The sequence below is a fragment of the Nannobrachium achirus genome, assembly GCF_963921795.1.
Source record: "Nannobrachium achirus genome assembly, chromosome: 1".
Classification (NCBI taxonomy): Eukaryota; Metazoa; Chordata; class Actinopteri; order Myctophiformes; family Myctophidae; genus Nannobrachium; species Nannobrachium achirus.
The window spans coordinates 60,688,114-60,714,531 of NC_137810.1; the positions used below are offsets into that span (position 1 = coordinate 60,688,114).

The following is a 26,418-nucleotide window of genomic DNA, read 5'->3' on the forward strand; positions in this document are numbered from 1 at the left end:
ACACACACACACACACACACACCCCCACCCTTTGGTATTTAGATCATCATCTAAAGTGAGCCTTTAGATTCTAGAAGCACACAGGAGAGGAACATCTTTAAGCAGAGGTCACCAGGGGCCAATGGTGAGAATGAGATATAAGAAATTGCCTTATTTGGTAATGTTTGATGATGTGTGTAATAATTGTTGTTGTTTATATACTCGTTTTATTACAGGTTTTATAACCTGATGTCTTTCTGTTATTAGGGGATTTTAACCCACACGGAAGAAAAATATATGAACATATATGTTTTTAATATATGCATGCATATATGTCTAACATATATGCCACATATAAAAAAATGGCCGCCTATATGTCATATATGTGTGCATATAAACATATATGTACATATATGTATATATGCACACATGTTTATATATGGTCGCAAGATATATGCACATAGCCTACCAGTCAAAGGTTTGGACACAGCTTCTATTCAATGTGTGTTTGAGAAGCTGTGTCCAAACATTTGACTGGTATGTACACATATATATGTAGAATATATGCACATATATGCACCACATATATATATATACATATATGTGTTAAATGATACACATACCATACTCTCTATATATACCTACAGGAATACAAAATAAAACACACAATCTTGAAGTCATTAGCATTTATTCACATACAAGCAGAACTCAACTGACACTGATACTGTATGTTCCATTTGAAAACTGAACTGACGACATATCGACTGCTGTAGCCTGGCACATTAATGGCCACACAGCAAAGCCGCACAGGAACAGTCAGTAACAATTATTCCAGTTAAGTTACAGTTGTCCAAACGACCGCTGTGTCTCTCATTGTATAACATTCACAAAGGACTTTCCCAGTCTCTCACATCTCCGTCCTGGGTAGATGAATCTATCGGATCCTCTGTCTATCCAAGGAAGGTGGAGGGGGTGGGAGGATATCCAGCGTCCTAGCCATTTGCATCCTGGCCAATTAATCCTCCACCCCCTACAAGGAGAACCCAACAACGGAGCCCACCTTCCTCACCAGTCTGTTGAGTTGAAGGTGTCACTCGCTCAGTTGTTCCTCCCCAGCACGTTATTCCACATTAATAAAAAAAAAAATGTTTGGTGGCAAAACGATCGCAGTCTTCTCAGGAAGAACAGCCTGCTCTTCCCCTTGCTGTGAATCACCTCAGCGTTGTCCAACCAGTCTTGATGTTTCCACCGATACTGCCTTCCATCCAGCTCCGGTGCTATACCGTAAGATTGGAGACAGAGAAGATGAAATTAGCTATAATAGCACATTAAACATGTTTTCCCCTAGCCCATATAGAACCTCTGCTGCATACTGTTATGCACCGCGGGATGGAAAATCATACTCTGGGAGCATGGAACTACCTTTACTTTTTGGATAGAACCTCTACCTCGGCGTGGAGGCATTCTACAGCAGCCCAGGGATATCCGCTTAGGACCTCATCTCGAGGAGCACAACGGTATGCAGCGGAGAGTGAGGTTCTATATGGGGCTAGTTTTCCCCATGTTCGGTCCTTTGCTCAGTCAGTGGGGGATGTTACAATATTACATTAAAAAGTATTTGACTAGACTGGGAGAGACTCTCACCACTGCAACATCATGTTGAAGCTGGGCAGCATTTCTTTACAAACTACTGCACAATGTGTCAGACACATTATTTCCCACATATAACCAATGCAATGGTGACATCATACTGTATATCTGAATATACTTTACAAAACGTGTAAGTGTAAGATAAACTTACTTTGAATCTTTTCCACTTTGGTGGGGTCCAGCATATGTTTGCCCTCGAGCTCTGGAACAACACCATGCCTCCCTGTGACAACTGCATCCTTCCAGTTCTTCAGTCGTGAAGAATTTGTCAAACAGCTGGTGGAACAGGCGACTGCAGTCCTTCTTAGCACTGTGGTGAATGGCTACCTGTTCCAACGAGAACACAGAGTCCACAAACAAACAAAGATTCCATGATTAACACATTTCACAAAGTTTCTGCTCTTCAAGTGGACCATGGAAACACACCATTGTGTGATCTAATTAGGCCTGGTTTACACTGGCAGCCAAACCCAGCCTGAATCAGATCTGTGTCACATCCGGGTTGGAATCTGATTGGTTCCATGTGACCATTTAAGCCAATCGGATTCCAATCTGAATGTGACTCAGATCTGATTTAGGCTGGATTTGACTGCCAGTGTAAAGCAGGCCTAAATGAAACTTAACTTTCTAGCTCTAACAGATCAAAAAGCGTAGTATGGGATATAGTTAAGATAGTTAATCTTCTCACTGTAGTGTGAAATGTATATTGAACATGTTCGTCTACCTCCCAAATTTTTACCTGGACTATAATCGTACCATCAAAAATGTAAAATCCATTATACATACCTGGATATAGCTCTTGCACCTCAATGGCCAACACCTAAACTTTTCACATTGGATCTGCCATCTCCATGTCCCCAACCATCTCAACAAGTCCCTGTAGAGCTTGCAGGTGTTCAATGCCTGGAATGAAGAGGAAAAAATATTATGACAATCCCAACATATTCAAAGGTTGAGTACAAATAAGTGTTAAATAGCGCTATATTCTGATACCAGTCATTGCTATGCCATTGCTATGGAATATTTATTTTCTCAGTAGCAGGGATTGTCAAGTTCAACGGCAACCTTCTCTCCCCATCTCTCCAGTAAACAGAAAATGTAAAGTTTCAAGTGAGACAAAGAAATGAGCTGACAGAATTGACAACTGCAACACTATGCTTCATTTTTTGTGAATGGTGGGTGACCCAGCCAGGGTAGGGGATATTTATAACAACACACCCGGGGGTCTAGAGTAACTTAAAGAGATATTCCAATTTCAAAATTACTTTTTGTCATTTTAGCATCTAATCAGGCTTTTGGGAACACCCAGGACAGTTTTTGAATTTCTTCATTCAGTATCTAGATTTAGAAGCAGACACATATCAGTCGCTGATTACAGATGAGCATGGTCATCGCATAATTTCAGAAAAGTATAGTTTTAAGGGTGAATATTAGGGACAGTACAGTGAGCCATCTTAAAAACTTTAATTGAACTGTAACCTTACCTAGATAAACTTCAAAAGGTGGTCAATGGCTTGTCGGGCTGAGAGCTTTCCTGGTCTCGTTGCAGCCTTGAGGTGAGGGTGGCATGTGGTGGATAAGGCAAGATGGAGGACATCTCACTGTCCCATCCTGAAAATACAAGGGTGGGGGGGAAACAAAGACATTTTTACTAAAATCTGTTTACATTTTGGTTTCAAAACCATTCCCTCTTCCATTAGTATTATTCCTTTAATTCCAGCGTACCATTTTCCAGTTCTTCTGTTGTGGATTCAGCATTATGAAGCAGATCTACATGGTCGCCTGTCTGGGCGAGTCCACAGCTTTGTTCAAGGACTTACTGCATGTAGTGAGTAAGTAGGCCACTTCTGCAGCGATGTCATCACCAAACATCAGACTGAAATCCTGTATCTGCAGACAGGATGGAATACAGACAACATGGCATACATTTTAATGGGTTCAACCTATGACCAGGGATGTGATCTGTTTAAAGTCATTTTTCATTTCAGTTTGACTTTAAGGCAAGACATTTAAAGAGCGACATATACCATTCCTGCAATGTCAAGAAATCTTGTAAAGGTAGTGAATATTTCAGAGGACTTCACTGGGTCATGAACCATTGTTTGGCAATGGGTGAAGGTCTGTTTCATCTTCTCCTTGACCATCATCAGTGCGATGCCCTCAAGACACTGGGTTTCTGTCGTTAGCTGAAGAAACCCACTCCCATCTACTGGATTGTAATACTGCTCCTAAAAAACAAGAACGTGTTTTATTTTTTCTCCTTAAAAAACTAAACACATGCCCTTGTCTGGAGAATTGCTAAAATCAAGGTCAACAGGTCTGATATCTGTGACGATCAACTTGTTGGGGTTAGGAGAAAGGTATGTACTTGTAGGGGTTAGGAGAAAGGTATGTTGGGACTTGGGACTAGTTCTGACCAATGGGCCATGGCTTGGAGCAGTGGTTCCCAAACTATTAGCTCAAGAGAAATTATGCCCAGGACCCAAGCTAGTGAAAACAGCAGATCTACAAGCTCACAATGCGGTGCGACGCATTGTGAGCTTGTAGATCTGCTGTTTTCACTAGTTTAGGCCATTTTCACGAACTACTTTTTTATACAAATATAAGGGACGTTAAAAAATGTGTCTGCGACCCACATATGGATCCCGACCCACTGCTTGGGAACAAGTGGCCTAGTGGGCACCCACGCGATTTGCTACAATGTGATGTTGGGTTTAGTTTCTCAAAAACGTTAAGACAGTTTTTACCCCTTACACCAGAGGGCCACTTGTCTTTTTACTGGACCCCCTTGCGATGCCCACCACAGTAGCAAAAATGCACTATAGGCCTATGCACATTAAAAAAATATTTAACATGTGAAATTCTAACTATCAAAATCACATACCTGTCAGTGGCTGAGTGTTTCTTCTCTTCTTTTGTCCCTCTGAGGCTTCGTTTTGAAGTGTTTTCACTCTCCATGCAAGAAACCCACTCCCATCTACTGGATTGTAATACTGCTCCTAAAAAACAAGAACGTGTTTTATTTTTTCTCCTTAAAAAACTAAACACATGCCCTTGTCTGGAGAATTGCTAAAATCAAGGTCAACAGGTCTGACATCTGTGGCGATCAATTTGTTGGGGTCAGCATATAGAAAATGTGTTGAAATTTAGTTGAAATCTCACTCTTGTCTTTTCGGGCAATTCCAGGAGTGAGGAGTAAGGAAGTTAGACTTCTATTATGTACTTACATAGCCCAAAGTGCCCTAGGGATCGGCCAGGTATGGAAACAAGGCAGTGATTTGTGTAGTCCTCTTTAACACGCCTTGAAGGACTCTTCCTACAGTGTGCACACACACACACACACACACACACACACACACACACACACACACACACACACACACACACACACACACACACACACACACACACACACACACACACACACACACACACACACACACACACACACACACACACACATTATCAATTAATTAAACCAATTTGATTCCAGAAATTAAATTAAATGATCTGACAAATGATGATGGATCAAGCACATGCCTCCTTTGAGTGTCAGATGTGTGTAATTTTGTCTGGCTGGTGTCAGTGGTGTTAACATCAGCTCCACTATAAGATCTAACATCAAAAGTAAACAACGCTAAATACAAACTGGTCAAACATTGGCCAAATTGTCAGCTGATATAAGAAAGAGGCAACCAATGTGAAAATAGCAGATCTACAAGCTCACTGCAGTCCAAGTACTTGGTGGGTGGAGGGTCCCCAGTTAAAATGTGAATATTTTGGGAGGTCCCCATGCAGTTCAAATGTGATTATTTTGGGGGCTAACAGTCAACAACAGATTAAAATGTCAAGTTCTCCCCTTAACTCTAACAGTGTACAAATGGAACCAAATTAACCTGTTAGGGGTTGTTTGGTTCCATTTGTACACTCTCTGCTACCATTGAACAACTAGCAAATTGACATTAGCTAGCTAGCTACAAACAACACATGCTGCTAACATGGAACAATTGCTAACTAATGTTAGCTTATAGCCACACATACACAGCAAAGCACCTATGATAACACAAAACAAAAAAACTGCCACTTCTATCAAAAGGGCATAGTATAAGCTATTCAACACAGTTGGAACATTCAGTTCCTTTAGGATGTACTGTAATAACTTTAGCATCAGTTAGCATTAGCTTTGTATTTGTCTACTGGTTAGCATGGGCCCTTCAGGAAACACCACAGACAAAAACACCACAGACAACATTCTTAACATACATTATCCAGTGGTTAAGTATTGTTTAAATTTCACCTACCAAAAGGATATAAATTTAGTCCATGAGAGAGCCTTCTGCCTGCATTCACACTCACTGGCAGTGGCAGTGAGTCACTGAAAGCAATTCAAACAAACCGGTTCAATCCAGTTTCACTCTGCAGGCACATCAAAGCACTGTGTGATGTCACTGGTCTAACCAAGTTTGGGAACTTAACCCTGTAACTGCTGATGCAACAATGCATTGTTTCTCATGTGATGAACAACACTTATGCAAAGATTATATTAGATAATAAATTGATTGATAATGATAATAACAATAATTATTACAACTATTATAATTATAATAATAATAATGACAATAAGGGTAATTAGGGTAAGGGGGGTAATAATAATAATAATAATAATAATGAATTGTTCTTACGTGTCAGAAGGATGAGAAACAAAGCCACAGTCGTCATGTTGATGTCAGCTGCTCTGCATGCACAATGTCACCAACACTACACTATTTATACATGGATACACCAGGAAAGAGGAAACACATTGCTTCTGGGATTATCCCTGTGTGTGCGTGTGTGTGCATGCACACATGACAGGGAGAGCCAGAGACAGAGATTGATTGATTTGACAGTAGACATCTTTTTGTTTCCTCATACTGTAGGTCGCATCAGACATCATTTGTTCTTTCTCACGGATGAACTAATTGATGCGTTACTTTCAGTTGGCGTGTGTGTGTGGGTTCGTGGTTTGAAACCTGGCTCCTCCTGTGCACGGTATAGACAGTAACACAGATACCCCCAGAGTCTCCCGAGAGGGGGGAGTACGTGAGACTCAACAATACAGACATAATGGTAACGGTCAGGAATGAATCACAGGTAACGAGAAGGCTCACCCAAACAACATCAACTGGGGAGGCATTGAAGTGTCACTGCAAAAGGATCTGCAGGAACACAGAAGGCCAAAATATATCAAGCCAGGACCAAGTGTGGAGAAGAGGGGTCACAAGTGCAATGCGCAGCGTGCAGTGCGCAGCTGTAGCGGCTGGTGAGACAAAGGAGGCAGGAACAACCCCACAGTACTGGAGATCTTTACGCATGGTGCCATGTCATAGTTCCGACCTCCCATTTTTTCCGACCTCCCATTCCTCCGACCCGAGTAACCTAACCTTAACCTTAACCTCAGTAAAAATAACGCTGGTCAAAAATATTGAGAGCTCGGGCTTATGATCAGTCCATGCGCATCCTCTGTGTTTGGCTCTCTCAACATTGCACACGTGTGTAAGCACGCAAAGTGCACAAACTAACAAGAGGCTTCTCTGGGGAGGCATTGGGTGGGTCCCCCCTGAGGTCTTGAGGAGACACAAGTGCCGGAGTAAAAGTTGCAACAAAAAACACACACACACACACACACACACACACACACACACACACACACACACACACACACACACACACACAGACACACACACACACACACACACACACACACACACACACACACACACACACACACACACACACACAAATGTTTGTCTTTAAACAACTCTAAACATGTCTTACTTCAGTAGAATATCAATACCACAATGTAGATATTAAGTAGAAGTCCAGTATTCAAAATGTAGGCCTACTTGTGTAATATTGCAAAAAATATTGGCATCAAAATATACCTAAAGTACTACTCATTACCCAGAATGTCCCATTTCAAAAGCTGAAATGTGATCTACAAGCTCACAATGTGTCACACCGCAAAGCATTGTGAGCTTGTGCGTAGATCGACTATTTTGAAAAAGCCACAGTGTATTATTGTATGTTTTGTAATAATAATACAAATCTACAAAGTAACTAACTAAAGTTTTCAAATAATTGTAATGGAGTACAATGTTTGCCTCTGAGATGTAGTGGAGTAGAAGTCAGACAGACAGACAGACAGACAGACAGACAGACAGACAGACAGACAGACAGACAGACAGACAGACAGACAGACAGACAGACAGTGTCTTTATCAGTAGGCTATTTTTTTAGTTGGATTGTTAGACAGTTAAAAGACAAAAATAAACAATACATTTTCAATTTAGTATAAAGTAATGAAAACGTGAAAATGATATACAAATAACTCCAGAGTGCACAGAAGAATATAATGCTACTCGTGCTTGCTTCTATATTTTATCAATCAAATAACTTTGAGGGGGGAAAAAAGAAAGAAATTCAAAATCTAAGGAAGAAAGAACAACAGAGCCTGTCCAGATGGTTCACAAAACATTCCTCTCTCTCACAACCACGCACGCAGGCACGCACGCACACAAGCACACAAGCACACACACACACACACACACACACACACACAGCCTACTGTACATACAGTACACTGAGGTAAATGTGGGCAGTGAAACAACTGTGAAAGGAGAACCTTTTTGTGCTGGAGTAGATGCTGTGTCCAATCTGGCATTTTTGTGATGTACACTACTGAGGTGAAAGTGTCAGCGTTGTGTGTTTTGCTAACTATTAGCCCTGTGCTGACTAGGGATGGGTATCGTCTGCGATACTTTTAATGGTATCGATTGAATGACGTCGATACTATCGGGTATCGGTTCATGTAAAAACGAACGATACCTCGTTTCGATACTCTGGAACGCACCCCTGGCCGGTCGCATCTGTAACAGTTGGGCTACTGAGAGTTTAATGACTGCTTTAGTAGGCTACACTCGTTACTCTGGAAAATAGCCGACAATAGCCTATAGTGTTTATTATTATGATGATTATCCAACGTCTATACTCTCCGCTCCGCCGCACTAGGTGATCATCATCATCACCTCTGCTGCGGTAGAGCAGTTAAACTTAAATAAAAAGTATCGAAAATGGTATCGAAAAGGGTATCGTATCGATTCCCAGGTATCAAAAAAGGTATCGTATCGATTCAAAGGTGAACGATACCCATCCCTAGTGCTGACGTCAGCACACTTGGGCTGAACGCTTTTGTCTTTCTGCTTTCTAGAGATGATAGATAGAGCAGGAGAGAGGAGAGAGTGGCCAGGAGGAGGAGATGGGCAGTGATTTGGCCACCATTGCCATCAGAGGGCGTAGCGGTTCAAGGGTCGAAACACCTGAGAACGCTGGTTACCGCCTGAAGACATCAACTCCTCCTGGCCAGGGCTACATTCAGCAAACATTATGTATAATATGCACCCACTCAGCTTTGCCCTTTTGTGATGGAAGCACCTTCTATACTAATGAGCCTCAATTATCATTATCCAAAACATTTTGGATTTGTCTTTCCTCTGTGTTGGTGATTAAGTGTTTCAGTGGTTGATGCAGACATACTATTTTAAAATTTGCTGCACATTGTAATAGACCCTATGACGCATTAGGAGTCCACTGGTAGGCTATACCTACAGGGCTAGGCCTAGTCCGTATAGCAAAAATGAATTATTAATGAAAATGTCCACTAAGAGCTGCCATGGTGTGTGTGTGTGTGTGTGTGTGTGTGTGTGTGTGTGTGTGTGTGTGTGTGTGTGTGTGTGTGTGTGTGTTGGCATGTTACAATGGCATGTTACAATTTACAATCTAGGCATTAAGCAGACTGGAAAATGGTGCAGGAAAAGAGAAGGGGGGGGGGGGGGGACTGGACTGGACAGGTAAGGCTTGTTGAAAAAGTTTGAAACAAAGTTTCCAAGAATAACAATATATACTATAATAACACTCCACAATCATAATCGGTCCAAAACCTAACTTCCCATGGCTGTGGTAGGGTCGTAGCTGTCAGGAATGAGTAACGTGCAGGACCGAAAAGCAAACTGGTAGGCACTGGCAGGAATGATCAACTCAAATGACTTATTTAAAGCTATACTATGTAACTTTTTTTAATAAAACAAATCTTAAAATTGTCCTAACTATTAAATCGCTAAAGTTTTAGAACACCCACTATGTTCATTTCAGCCCCAAAAGCCTTTTCTTTATATGTGTTCTACTGAGCCTGTGTGGCCGTGACCGGGACTGTTTTTCCCGGCAAAATTACGTAATCTGCATCATTCTGTATACGTGTCTCCCTAACGGCCAATCACAGCGCAGATCATACACTGACGGCCAATCACAGTGCATCTTGGGTCTCAAGATGTAGCTTGCTTGGGTCTCCTCAGGAAGTAGCTTGCTTCAACATCTTTGTTTACGCTGGTCTAGAAGTCTAGCCTGTAACTCCCCAACGCCGGTCCACAGAGGGACACGAGAGACCTCTACGGATGCGTGGCGAGGCGGGCAGGGCGGTGGTCTGAAGGCCCGGTCCGCAGCGAAAAACTGCTGAAAAAAGCAGACGCGACCGCGGTTTGCTATTGATCTTGTCGGTTATGACGACACAGTAAGATTCGGGGCTTAACTCCGCCCACTTTGGCGGCCATTTAAATTGTTAGGTCTTGGATGCATCAAGATCAGTCTGTACTAGTTCTACTTGTTGAGCAAGCAACGATACTTTTACTTCAATTGCTCTATGCTTTGATTGCATTTCAATAAAACCATATTTGATCAACATTTCACCCACATTTTACTGTTTATAACCGATCTTTATTTCCAAAGCAATGGAAGAATGTGATGGCTGTTCTGATCTGCTTGTGCTCTTTCTGCGCTCACGCATGGAGAGCCGAAGTCGCGATTTTAGCACGATATCTTTTTATTGGGAGACAATAATGAGCACCAGCTAATGGAAAGCAGACATTCCAGTGAATATGGACACGTTAAAATTTTAATGTTTTGATGAAAATTAACCGAGTAATGGCCGAGTCAAATTGCAAGTGGACTTGGCAGTGGCCCAATTAACTGGCTGTTGGCATGCTAGCAGTGGTGTAAAGTAATTAAGTAGGCTATATTATTTACTTAATGTAAGTACTGTACTTAAGTACACTTTTGAGTTATATGTATACTTGAGTAATTCCAATTGCCAATATTTTTACTTCTTCTCCACTACATCTCTGATCCAAATTTTGTACTTTTACTCCACGGCATTTATTTCAAAACTTTAGTTAGTAAGGCTACTATACTTTGTAGATTTTGATTATTATTACAAAACATCATTAACCACTTCAACTTATATATTTTGACCATTTGAAAATAGCCAATATACAAGCTCACAATGTTTGATCCATGCTATTTTCAAAAAATATTTTGATAACTTGAAAGGGACATTCTGCACAATGAGTAGGCCTACTTTTACTGTTGGTACTTTAAGTAGGCTACATTTTGATACCATTACCAATACTTTTTTATACTTTTACTCATGTAAATTTTGAATACTGGACTTCTACTTGTAATAGAGTACACTTGCATTGCCCAATCCATCTTCTGTCTACAACCAGCGAACTGTCATTGCTGTTCTCCGGTCATCGCTTCCTTTTATCCAAGAGTCTAACAACAAAGATGGCCGCGGAAATGGCTACTGACCACTAGTTGAGCAACTTACACAGTATAGCTTTAACTAAGTAGACAGAATAACAGAACTCCACAGGTACAAACTCACTCGACATAGGTCTACGGACCAACAAGAAAACAATGCACACACAGGACTTAAATAGACAGGGGCTAACAACACACAGGTGAACTCAAAGACAAATCAACACTAGGATTGTCTGAGGGACTAAGAGGACACAGGTGGAAACAAGGAGGCCATGATGCTCAACATGGCAAACCAGCAGGGTGATGGGGCTGCTGGTGGTCCTGGAGAGAGCAAGATGGCTCAAACGGTCTTGGCATTCACGTTACGCTCCACCAGGAGCTGCCATGGTGTGTGTGTGTGTGTGTGTGTGTGTGTGTGTGGGTGTGTGTGTGTGTGTGTGTGTGTGTGTGTGTGTGTCATACATTTGATGCTTAAAGAGTTTACTTCATGCAAAATATACTTACAGGTGGACAAATCATTGCACCAGTTAGTAGATGACAGCAACTGTTTAAAACGTTGTGTATTACCTCATGATCAAACACTCTGATGTACTGTATGTACTATGTAAGCATGTTGTATATTTAGTGGTGTTTGTAAGCATGAATCAGAATCAGCTATATTGTCACATCACAGGTTTTGTGCTTCATTGCCATCCTATCGTTATTACCCTGAAGAAAGAAAGGGAAGAGGGCGGGGGAGGAGGATGAGATCAAGCAAGAAAAAGACAAAGGACCAAAATGTTGTGTGTACAAAACTAAAATTTTTGGTACACTCAGCGAGCGTGGACTCTTCAGTTGGATCTCATAGTGTCGTCGATCCAGCTCCTGAGTTTGGACACGCGGGCGAACACGGCAGGTTTGTGCAACTTGCATTCGGTATGTGCCCAGGAAGAGATTCCCACCAGAGTCCACACCCCGCCTCTCTCACACACCAGAGGACCACCGGAGTCACCCTGGAGGAAACATACAGTCATAGCTCATAAGCCCAATTTGTAGATCAGAGATATATCTGATCCACAAGCTCAATTCAGTTCAATTCAAAGGAGCTTAATTGGCATGAGAGGAAAAGAAAGTTGCCAAAGAAAGTGCAAAATATAATAATAAACAGTTGAAAAAGCGGAACATATATATACGATTGGAGGAGGTACGGCATGTTGTTAAACAGAGCTACTACCGGTATGTCACATTGTGTCCTTACAACATTGGTAAACAGGATACCTATAACTCCTAGTATGAGCCTACTCCACATCCTATATAGATATAACAACTATAAGCAGCAAAAACAGATATAGGAGGTATTACAACCATAATCCAGACAGAGGATTACTGTATGTCAAAAAAGAATTAAGGAAGACAAAGGCAAAGACAACATTGGGACAGGTGCTGGAAAAAAATAATCAATGTTGCAGCATCACCAAGAATATGTTTTATCATATTGGAGCCCTACTGTATGCTAGTGTCAGCTCAGGTTGCCTGACATACAATAAGTATACTGTATGAAATAAGAACATTAATATAAGCTTAGGTTATTAACAAAAAAAAGTGATAAAACTACATGGTGAGATACAGTGAGATGCATTAACACTTGTCATGGTTAACCAGGGGTTAAATTAAAATACTGTCTTTTTATGTTCATGCATAATGTTATTTGGAACAACACATCACACTTCTTTCATGAACAGGTATTATATTTAGGTTTGTGTCATGAACATTACACTCGGCAAGTGAGCTCAGGTCATTGGTGGTGCCAAACCACGACCACTATATAGTATGATGAGAACTCTTCTTCATAGACCTTTTTCTGCTTGGGCTCCCCATCAATTTTAGACACACCAGAAGTAGATTTTCTTTTAAAAAGTTACTTTTATAAATTGAGTCCTTTATAGATAATAATAATTGTTTTTTCTACTATTGCTTATTTAATCAAGAAAAATATATATATATATCTGTGTATGTTGTGAACAGTCTGTGACTTTATTGCTTATTGTTGTCTCTGTTTTAAATGCAGAGCGACTTTTTTTCTTCATATTTTAGTCATATTGCACAACTTTATCTTCTTGTATGTTTTTATTTTATACGTTTTATGTTGACCACAGGAAGACTAGTGGCCACATTGTGGAAGCTAATAGTGATCCTAATAAAGAATACAGATTACTGTAACATGGCTACCTTGCAGATGGACGCTCCAGAGGCTCCGGCACAGATCATAGAGTCAGTGATGCGGTTCCCCCAGTACTTCTTCTGTTTACACTGGGCATTAAGCCCGTATCAGAGTCGGGTGAGTGCCGTGTAGTCTTTTTGAGCGTTAACGTTGTAGTTTTATGACTCAAAAAGACTACACGGCACGACACCGCCGGACCCGACTCTGATACAGGCTTTACTCAGTAGAGGCAGCGCCACCTGCTTGAGGAAGCGAGGATACTCTGTGGAGCACAGAGCACAACAGGAGAGAACCATGGTTATAAAGATCACATCGTCTGTGTCACGTGGCGTTGTGGATCTGATACTTTTGATGCTTTCGTGTGATGCTGCAGTACAATTTACAATTCAGGCATTCAGTCAAATAATCAATCATGCTGTTGCATTATGGATCAATTGGAGAGGCTTTTGGAAAATTTGGACCGGGTGACTGATGCAATGTGTGCCTTATGAATGATAGCTGGCTGTCCAGGACCACACTGGTGTGTGTGTGTGTGTGTGTGTGTGTGTGTGTGTGTGTGAGTGTGTGAGTGTGTGTGTGTGTGTGTAGATAGATAGATAGATAGATAGATAGATACCTTTATTATCCCAAGGGGGAAATTCAGTTGTCCAGTAGTAGCACAGCAGTATACAGTTATTTACAAAGTTACAGAGACGTAAGAAAAAATAGATAAGAGGGAAAGAAACAAGAGAACAAAAAAAAGAGCAGTACAGTACCAATAAAGAGAAGGTGCATCAATAGAGGGGGCGAATAATATATAAGTATATATACATAAAGTGTCTTGCAAAAAGACCATAGCAGTCAATGCTAGTTAGTGCAAACAAGTATCTCACTGTCATTGTTAAACAAAGCAAAAATACTCAGAAACTACCAACACAAACTAATAGTGCAAAGTAAAAAAAAATCACACCCGTGTGAACTGAGCGGTGGTTGTGTGTGTGTGTGTGTGTGTGTGTGCGTGCGTGCGTGCGTGTGTGTGTGAGAGAGAGAGAGAGAGAGAGAGAGAATATTGCAGTTGATGCTCAGACTAGACTCAAGAGCACCCTCTCTGGTCACTGAGTGGTAGTTCAGGCTACATACACACATACATACACGGATACACGGATACACGGATACACACACGGCCATGCTATGGAGCGGTCTACCACCGCTCAAAAATCAGTGCGAAAAAAGAAGAAACTAGGAAGCGTGTCACCGCAAGACGCACATGAGCACTCTTCCTGGACGGTCCTTTTGGGTCAAAGTCAATACAGCAATAGTTCCTTAGAGGTCAATGTCAATACAGCAAAGGTTCCGTCAGTCTAAGTTAGGAAGGGAGACCTTTTCAAGCGTCCGTTATGTGTCTCGTTGTACAGCTTAAGGGCAGCCGGTACAAAAGATTTTCCTAATCTCTCACATCTCCGTCCTGGGTAGGTAAAGCGGTCGTTTCCTCTCTTACTCCAGTAACTGGTGATCTCTAGATGGAGGGGGTGGGAGGAGTTCTCCAAGATGGAATCCAGCTTCCTCGCTGTGCGCACACTGGTTACTTCCTCCACCCCCTGCAGAGAGGACCCGACGACAGAGCCTGCTTTCTTCACCAGTCTGTTTAGGTTAAACGTGTCACCTGCTCTGTTGTTGCCACCCCAACATGTTATACCAAAAAAGAGGACACTTGCCATGACAGACTGATAGAACATCTGTAGCATCCTATTGCACACCCCAAACGATCTCAGTCTTCTCAGGAGGAACAGCCTGCTTTTCCCCTTGCTGTGAATCGCCTGTGCATTGTCCGACCAGTCCAGTGAACTATTCAGGTGTACTCCGAGGAATTTGTAGTTATCCACAAGCTCAACCACCTCACCGTTAATGGTGCTTGGCACCGGGGGGACTCTCTTGGAGGTGCGGAAGTCCACCACCATCTCCTTGGTCTTGCTTGCGTTGAGCCTGAGATGGTTAGCCTCGCTCCATTGCACAAAGTCCCTAACCACACCATCGTGCTCAGCCGTGTTGTCACCCGAGATCTTGCTGACCACCACGGTATCATCTGAGAACTTCTGCAGATGACAGGTCTTGGAATTGAAGAGGAAGTCCGATGTATAGAGAGTGAACAGGAAGGGTGAGAGCACAGTTCCTTGCGGGGCCCCCGTGTTGCTCACCAGCACATCAGACCGACAGCTCTGCAGTCTCACAGACTGTGGCCTTTCTGAAAGGTAGTCTGTGATCCATGCCACAAAGCCCTTGTCCACTCCCATCAGCGTAAGCTTCTCCGCAAGCAGAGACGGTTGGATAGTGTTGAAAGCACTGGAGAAGTCAAAAAACATAATTCTGACTGTGCTGCCCAGATCTTCCAGATGGGTGAGAGCCTTATGGAGCATGAAGGTGATGGCGTCGTCAACCCCAATATCAGCCTGGTAGGCAAACTGAAGGGGGTCCAGGTGATCACTGACCGCCGGTCTCAGGAGGTTCAGAACCAGCCGTTCAAAGACCTTCATGACCTGTGATGTCAGGGCGACTGGTCTGTAATCATTGAGGACCGAGGGGCGGGTCTTCTTAGGCACCGGGACAATGCAGGAGGTCTTCCACAGCTGTGGTACCTTCCCCGTCTTCAGGGAGAGGTTGAAAAGATGCGTAAGGGGGACAGCGACAGTGGGACAGTGTGTGTGTGTGTGTGTGTGTGTGTATGTGTGTGTTTGTGTGTCTGTGTGTGAGTCTGTCTGTCTGTCTGTCTGTCTGTCTGTCTGTCTGTCTGTCTGTGTCTGTGTGTGTGTGTGTGTGTGTGTGTGTGTGTGTGTGTGTGTGTGTGTGTGTGTGTGTGTCTGGTGAACACGAGAGTACCTGACACCTGGAAAGGAGCTCTAGTTCACAGAATAGGCTATTTAAGCAGAGACGTTGTGGACGACGGCTACGGCGAACGGAAATGAATCGGTGCTCGATGTATAAACCTCGCTGCCGTAGCAGTCAGTTCTACAACGGCAGAAGGCACCTCTTCACGTAGCGCTCACAACGTCGAGATCAGCTGATTGATTTTACTACTGTGGACGCATTTTTTGCATGAACTCGGGTTCAGGCATGTCTTTTAAATCACAATGTTTTCAAATAATTCAAGTCTTATTCCAATTGGCCAAAGGGGGGCGCTATACGAAGCATTTGAAAATTCAAACTTCAAACGGGCATAAGTCATGACTCGTTTCGTTTGAAGACATGCAACTTGTTACACGCGTGCTTTCACTCAAGTGGAGGCCATCTGTGTCGTTGTTAAGTAAGCTCCGCCCTTCGATTTTCCGCCATTTTGAGCAGTTTGTAAAACGCGTAAACCCGCTTTTATTCTGGAATCTTCGCGTCCCGTGCACAAAACATTTTGTACGTGAACTTTGGACCAATATCTAAAGATCTGTCAGATCGGATTTCTTGAAAATTGAAACATGCTTTTTTAAATAATTCAATGAATATTGCAGTTTTATGCAAATTATTCTTCTGCCTCTAAATCATACATGCAAAGTAACATGTTCATGGCATTTGGCAAAGATGTAGTGTTAGTCCAAATATCACTAAAACCAATCTTACCCCAATTGGCCAAAGGGGGGCGCTATATCATTTTGAGCAGTTTGTGAAACGCTTAAACCCGTTTTTATTCTAGGATTTATTTTTAGCAATTTGCATGAAACATTCTACACACAATCTAAGGACCTTTATCTAACATGCCTATGAAGTGCACACAAAAATAATAATAATAATAATAATAATAAATATAGCTGCAAGCAGCGATAAAGTGGCCAAAAACACCTCAAATCATGAATACAGCTTGTGATTTGCGTGAAATCTTGCAAGCACATTCCCACTAAGTCAAGGAACAGATGCCACCATTCTCACATTGACCTGTTATAGCGCCACCAGCGGGTCAACTTTTGCATAACACATTTTTGGAACAAAATGTTTCAAATCATGCATGCAGAGTCCAATTGCGTCAGTAACATCAAAGAGAGCACTGGCTGCGATCTTGACATTTTGTACTTTTATAGCCATTGTTTTTTGGCTTGAAGCGAGCCCACAATTGTTTCGAAGGAACAATATTTTCTAGTTTGAATTGAACTGTCTCCTCCTCTGTGCTCATCTGTGTTCAGTACTCCCCAGCAGGATGAAAAAGGTCACACAAAAACGTGCAAAAACTGAACAAAAAAAACAAACATTGAAGACCCCTGCCCTACAATACTGTTTCTCAATAGTGGGTCGGCACCCAAAAGTAAGCACAGGGCACTAATATATCGGACTTGACCTTGACTTCTTGGTCAACACCAACAATGTGGGTTCATTTGAAACTTGTTGAGAATCACTATTCAAGACTGAAAAAACACTGACCAATGTAACCCCGTTAACTAGTGTTGTTATGGTGCTTAATATGAAGTTATGAGTGCATGTGTTTTGTGTGTGACGTGTACCTGTTGTGCATGTGAGTGTTGCGTGTCTATCCATAACTAGATATTCAACTCAATGTTCACAGACGGAACGAGATACTCACACTGTACATTCTGTAGAGAGAGGGGAAACTTTAGTCAAATGTATTTGTTTCTTCCTTGGTTTTTCTTCCTCATACCTTCTGTGTTCCTAGTGCCGCCAAACATTGATTAATGGATTATCTTTCAAGCTTCACACATGTCAATCATGGTTTCTCATGAGAAACTGGCTGTAATTCAACTTTACGTTCAGTTGATAGAGATTTTAAATATGTTTTGCTTGTTTGTTTCCTTGTCATTAATCATCCACCATCAGTTTGATACTCTTCCTCATACCTTCACCATTTGTTCACTTCAACCTGTGATGCATTCATCAGTGTCAGTTTACGTCTCTTTTCCACCAGTTAGATGACACCATTGTTTTATTACTTAAACACTTAAAAGCCTAACACCAGTAAGACTCCCTAATCGGGAGATAAGCGACCGTTTGTCGCTTATCTCCACAATCTGTCGGTAGATAATGCCGGTCTTATATAAGGGTCATTCGTGTACGGTGTGATGTCATACTGATGTCAGCAGTGTGATGTCATACTGATGTCAGCAGCTATGTCTCTATATATGGAGTTATATGTTGTTCGTGTCCAAATATGGGGCTTGTGAGGTCAGACTTAGTGAGATTCGTCGGTTATCTCCATATATGGAGGGATGTGTTGGTTATCTCCATATCTGGAGATTCAACCTTCAACGTGTAACTATGGCTACCTAACGACTAGCCACATGACGTGAAGGTGAGTGAGGGTCTTTGTAACAGCCACCCCCAGATTTCCCGTGGAAATCTGTACAATATCGAGAAGGTCCGAACGGAAACTCTTAGTCAACTGGCCACCCCATCAAAGAGTAAAGGGACATCAAGGCCTCTCTCTTGTCAATGGGCTGGTGTCGGCCACCCCGTACGGGTTCTAGTCTGAGGTGATAGCCTGCCACCCCGTTAGTAGGCAGGGGTCCCGACAAGCCAAGGGGTCGATTGCACCAGCTTCCTCCTGCCGCGAAGGGTGCCAGCATGACTCACACCATCCTTCCTAGACGATTTTGACATCTTGTTACTAATCTGTCGGTAGATAATGCCGGTCTTATATAAGGGTCATTTGTGTACGGTGTGATGTCATACTGATGTCAGCAGTGTGATGTCATACTGATGCGGAGATATGAGCAGGGCAAAGGTGTGACGTGTGACGTGTGACCGACCGACGGACGGACGGACGGCCGGTGGAGGTTTTGATACCAGTAAGACTCCCTAATCGGGAGATAAGCAACCGTTGGTCGCTTATCTCCACAAATAGGCCAAAAGTTTGTTTTACCAATTATTACACTCTATGTGAACATTTACATCAACAAATCCCAAGTACTGGTTTTTAGGGGTGCTGAGTGTGGCGCAGCAGCGTGTCATGCATTTTCTGCAGGGCCTTGTCAATGGCTTTGCGTTCTTGCTGCTTTTTGTTGTTGTTGATCCTCTGGAAGCGCGCCCACTCGTTTGCGTGCAAATCAGCTGGATAGAGGCACAAGCCTTGCAGGGAGGTAACTCTGGAACAGCCAACGTAAGTGATTTGTGTACGGTGTGATGTCATACTGATGTCAGCAGTGTGATGTAAGTTGTATGGAATGAATTTGTGATTTAGGCCCTACTAGCTAAAAAACTGTACCACTCGCTCCTGACGGTCGCAATTATGTTTTTCAGTTGGTTTGTCTTTACCTGTCTTCTCATCAAATAATGAACTTGAGCTACTTTTGCAAACTTAATTATTTATAATCTGGAAATCTTCTTGTTCTTTTGTTGTAATACTAGTCTGTGGAATGAATAGGCCCTAGGATTTCTTTTTAGCAATTTGCATGAAACATTCTACACACAATCTAAGGACCTTTATCTAACATGCCTATGAAGTGCACACAAAAATAATAATAATAATAATAATAAATATAGCTGCAAGCAGCGATAAAGTGGCCAAAAACACCTCAAATCATGAACACAGCTTGTGATTTGCGTGAAATCTTGCAAGCACATTCCCACTAAGTCAAGGAACAGATGCCACCCTTCTCACATTGACCTGTTATAGCGCCACCAGCGGGTCAACTTTTGCATAACACATTTTTGGAACAAAATGTTTCAAATCATGCATGCAGAGTCCAATTGCGTCAGTAACATCAAAGAGAGCACTGGCTGCGATCTTGACATTTTGTACTTTTATAGCCATTGTTTTTTGGCTTGAAGCGAGCCCACAATTGTTTCGAAGGAACAATATGTTCTAGTTTGAATTGAACTGTCTCCTCCTCTGTGCTCCTCTGTGTTCAGTACTCCCCAGCAGGATGAAAAAGGTCACACAAAAACGTGCAAAAACTGAACAAAAAAAAAAAACATTGAAGACCCCTGCCCTACAATACTGTTTCTCAATAGTGGGTCGGCACCCAAAAGCAAGCACAGGGCACTAATAAATCGGACTTGACCTTGACTTCTTGGTCAACACCAACAATGTGGGTTCATTTGAAACCTGTTGAGAATCACTATTCAAGACTGAAAAAACACTGACCAATGTAACCCCGTTAACTAGTGTTGTTATGGTGCTTAACTCACTGAACGCCATAAACGTCTTTTACGTCTTTGGACCTCGGTGCCATAAACGTCTTTTACGTCTTTTTTATTTTGTTTTTGGATAAGCAACTAGAGGGTCTTCCCCAGCCCCTGATTTAATTTGGTGTTTGTGTGATATTAATATCATGCTAAATCAACCACTTCAACAAAACTAAGGTTGGTAAAATCACAGAAAAGGCCACAAAACAATTGCAAATGGTGCCATTCTACAGCTTGGCTTGTATAGCGGTGGCACTACGGTGAACCGATTAGCTGTGAGTCGTGGCAAAGTACAAACACACACACACACACACACAGGTTTGCAATTGCTACTTTGTGGGGACATTATACATAGTCTACTATATTTGTGGGGACATACACACACACACACACACACACACACACTGCGATGGAACGTGTCTTTCAATCTGTATGCTATATGGAGGGTGAACTCCATATAACCCCAAACAAAGCTTGGCCAAATCATAAACAATCCCATGAGATCTGCTCCACCAGGAGCGCTGTATGCCATGGATGGCCTCATGACCCAAAACAAAGCTCAGAACCAGGGCACCGAATGTAAACAAAGGCATGCATGGGTATATAAAGCAGGCGGAAAACTCACCATTACGTGCGTACATCTGTCCATGGTGGAAGCACACATCAAAATGCCAAAAGCAAAGCGAAAACGTGATCATGATGATGGAGAACGCGGCGATGAAGAGAGCCCCACAACAACCCCAACATCCAGTGGCCCCAGTGGTTTGCGCCGTGCCACGACACGGGGGCGAGGTGATCCAACTCCCCGGGGCCGAGGCGCTCCAACTCCCCGGGGCCGCGGCGATGCAGCTTCTCTGGGCCGCGGCGGCGGTGAAGCAGCTCCCCGGAGCCGCCCTCCCCGGGGCAGCGATGCAATCCTCGGCGATCCTCGGCGCGGCGGCGGCGGCAATGCAGCTCCCCGGGGCCGCGATGCAGCTCCCCGGAGCCGCGGTGCAGCTCCTCGGGGACGTGGCGGCGGCGACGCAGCTCCCCGGAGCAGCGATGCAGCTCCTCGGGGACGTGGCGGCGGCGAAGCAGCTCCCCGGAGCAGCGATGCAGCTCCTCGGGGCCGCGGCGGCGGCAAAGCAGCTCCCCGGGGCCACGATGCAGCTCCCCGGGGCCGCGATGCAGCTAGGGGCCGTGGCAGCGGCAATCCAGCTCCCCGGGGCCGCGGCGATCCAGCTTCCCGTGGGCGAGGCGCTCCGGCCCCGCAGCGTGGCCAGCTAACACTGGACCAAATGAGATACTTTCAACGTCAAGTTGCGGATCTCCAGGTATTGTTTTTCATTAGTGTTTTTCTTTGATTTTTCTTGTTCTATTTTCTATAACGATGTTATAAAAGAAACGAATCTAAACTACAGGATGACACGGATCCTGAGACTGAACTCTCCGACAGCGAGACAAGGATCTCCGCCACGCCCCTGGCCTCTCCTCGGGCAAGCCTGCGCGATGTGTACGAAAGTCCCCACGACTCTCCTGGTTCCCGATCGATTTCATCCTTGTCAGAAGTTGAGGAAGAGGATGAATGGCTTCCATTGTTGCGAGAAAAGAAGAAACACCGTCCACTTGCATGTGACGATGAGCAAGGTAATGTATTATTTTACTATTTAGACATACACTTCTCTATCTGTGTAGCTCCGTGACCATAGACTGTAGAAAAATAGTCCGTGCCACGTGATCTGGCTGTGATTTGGCTGCCCGGAGCTTTGCAAGTTGCTGATCCGGTCTGATTCGATGCCGGATACGGAAACATTTCTTGTATGTATGTGTGCCTGCATTTGGCCGGATACAGTAAACGGGCCCGAGACCGGATCACACTGGTTGATTATAGATCTATATCTATCTATTGATAGATAGATATAGATCTATATATATATATAGATCTATATCTATATATATATATATATATATATATATATATATATATATATATATATATAGATCTATATATATATATATATATATATATATATATATATATATATATATATATAGATCTATCTATCTATATCTCTATATATATATATTATATATATAGATATATATATAGATATATAGATATATAGTTAGATATATAGATATATAGTTATATAGATATATAAAGATATATATCTATATCTATATATATATAGATATAGATAGATAGATCTATATATATATATATATATATATATACATATATATATATATATATATATAGATATAGATATATAGATAGATAGATCTATATATATATCTATATATATATATATATATATATATATATATATATATATATCTATAGATCTATATCTATATATATATAGATATAGTATATATAGATATAGATATAGTATATATAGATATAGATATAGATCTATATATATATATATATATATATATATATATATATAGATATAGATCTATAGATATATATATAGATATATATATAGATCTATCTATCTATATCTATATCTATATATATATATATATATATATATATATATATATATATATATATATAGATCTATATCTATCTATCGATATATAGATATAGATCTATATATAGATATAGATCTATATATATATATATATATATATATATATATATATATATATATATATATATATAGATATAGATCTATAGATATATATATAGATATATATATAGATCTATCTATCTATATCTCTCTCTATATATATATATAATATATATATATATATATATATATATATATATATATATATATATATATAGATATAGATATATAGTTAGATATATAGATATATAGTTATATAGATATATACATATATATATATATCTATATCTATATATATAGATATAGATAGATAGATCTATATATATATCTATATATATATATCTATAGATCTATATTTATATATATAGATATAGTATATATAGATATAGATCTATATATATATCTATATATATATATATATATATATATATATATATATATATATATATATATATATATGTATATATAAATATATATATATATATATATATATATATATATATATATATATATATATATATACATATATATATATATATACATATATATATATATATATATATATATATATATATATAGATCTATATCTATATATACTATATCTATATATATAAATATAGATCTATAGATATATATATATAGATATATATATATATATAGATCTATCTATCTATATCTATATATATAGATATAGATATATATATATATGTATATATCTATATAACTATATATCTATATATCTAACTATATATCTATATCTATATATATATATATATATATATATATATCAGTGGCGATGCGTGCCCCAAGGGACCGGACCTTCGGGGACGCACCACCGCCCCCCCCCCCCCCCCCCCCCCGCGCGTGCACATGCGCGCAAATTGTATGCCTTTTTCATTCTTCTTTTTCTTTTACAAAACTGGTTAACAATGAACAGCAGACTGTGTACAAGGCAAGCACGCTGGGTAGGCTTAACCTACACACATACTCCAAACCAAGACTTCCAAACCAATGCCAATATAAGGATTAAATAGATGTGCGCTGCTGACAGACAGAGCCACACAAGACACAACCAGCGCAACCAATTGAAACGTCCATTTAACATAGCGTGCTTTACAAAGCAAAACGCACTGTCCACCATCATGTAACAACACCAGCTATCAATGTAAAGAAAGACCACGTCAAGAAAGACCTATCGATATATAGATATAGACAACCAATTAGGCTTAAAATCTAAAAACATATGCCACAGCATAAACATCAAAACGGACGCCGCTCTCATTTCTGACAAATGTGAAGTAGCTACCCATCTTAACAAAACCTTTACCACCATGGCCCATTCACTGGTTGAAAGACTGGTCGCCCCATCTGGGCGGTATGGTATAAATTTTGTTAAGAAATACTACAATAAACTGGGTGTCATAAAAGACAGTTTTAAACTTGCCACAGTGACAACTGATGAAGTGTTTAAAAAACTGAGCGCCCTACCTCAGCACAAGGCCACTGGCCTTGATAAAATTCCAGCTAGATTTCTCAGAGATTCAGCCGCCACCATTGCTCCAATCATTACCCACATAATTAACCTTTCCATCGAACAGGGTCATGTCCCACAGGACTTCAAACTAGCAAAAGTAACCCCCCTGCATAAAAAAGGTAGCAAACTAGACCCTGGAAACTACCGTCCCGTTTCCATTCTCAGCTCCATATCCAAAGTCATGGAGAAAATAGTCTACGAACAGATTGCAAGATATCTCGATGAGAATAATCTGATTTACGAGTTCCAATCTGGATTCAGAAAATCTCATTCCACCGACACATGCCTTCTCTATTTGACTGACCAAATCAAACGCGAAGCGGATGACGGCAAATATAGCGGCATGGTCATGATGGACCTCCAGAAGGCATTTGATACCGTAAATCATTCTATTCTGATTGAGAAACTAAAAGCCATCGGTCTTGACAGCGCAGCAGTGAGTTGGATGCAATCTTACCTGGTGGGGAGGGAACAGGTGGTGGAGATTAACGGTACCATGTCCCCCCCCCTCCCAGTAAGCTGTGGTGTTCCTCAAGGTAGCATACTGGGGCCTCTGTTGTTCCTAATATACGTGAACGACATGGCATCTGCTTGTGACTGCAACCTGTTCCTGTTCGCGGATGACTCGGCTCTCCTAGTCTCGGGCAAGGACCACTTGCAGGTTGAGAAGACACTTAACTCTGAACTAAGTAAGATCTGCACATGGCTTAACGACAACAAATTATCAATTCACCTGGGAAAAACGGAGTCCATCCTCTTTGGAACAAATCATAACCTCAAAAAGGTCGATAACTTCACAATCAAAGTGGGTGACAAGGTCATAACACGAAAAAACGAAATCTCTTACTTAGGATGTATCCTGGAAGCTAATCTTTCCAGTGAAAAGATGACTTCTAAAGTAATAAATAAAATCAACCAACGAACTCGTTTCCTACAGAGGATAGCCCCGATGGTCAATTTTAACACACTGAAGACCATAGCTGGTGCAATAATCCAGCCCCTCTTTGACTACGGAGTCCACGTATGGTATCGTGACGCCCCACAAGCCCTGAAAACTAAACTCCAAACAGCCCAAAATAAACTAATTAGGGTCCTGCTTAGCCTTCCCTATCAGACTCACCTCACCGCTACTCACCAATTAAGAGTGGGGTGGCTCAGAGTAGATGACAGAGTACAGCAGCTTGCAATGGGCCTGGTGTACAAGATACACTACACCACTATGATACCCAAGTACCTGTCAAAATACTTTATAAACATTAAGGATGTCCATAATTACAACACCAGAGGCAGCGCCACAGATCACTTTCAACCCAGAGTCAAAACCAACAAAGGGTCAAACTCTTTTTTCTGCTATACCACCAAAATGTGGAAAGCCTTACCGAAGGCCATAAAGGAGTGTGGATCACTTGCATCCTTTAAAATTGCCCTGAAAAGCCACTTACAGGCAGCAGCCGTTCGCAACTGGTAATAATGAACCTAGCCCCAACCCTACCCTCCCCTGCCCCTTCTTTGTATATACTGTTTGTTTAAGAATTACTGTCTTTGTTTTGTTTTTCTTTACATATCTACTGCATAGTACTGTGTTCTATCTGTCTGTCATTCAATGTTATATGAGATACTTAAATGGTTTCCAGTGGAAATAAGCTTAGTCTTTTCATGGATCTCCTTTTAGTAGACCTTGTACCAGTGAACTGTACCGTCATGAAACTGTACCTTTTCCTATGCAAACTTCTAATAAAGTCTTCAATCAATCAAACCCACATTAAATAGAC

The 26,418-nt window shown here is 41.4% G+C and overlaps 1 protein-coding gene across 1 annotated transcript in view; it reads left to right on the forward strand.

The window, feature by feature from the left end:
• The window catches only part of LOC308289136 (cytosolic phospholipase A2-like), a gene marked incomplete at both ends in the record, with an annotated part of 173,178 nt that overhangs the window by 25,858 nt on the left and 120,902 nt on the right, over positions 1-26,418 (forward strand). The gene's annotated exons all lie outside the window — the stretch shown is intronic.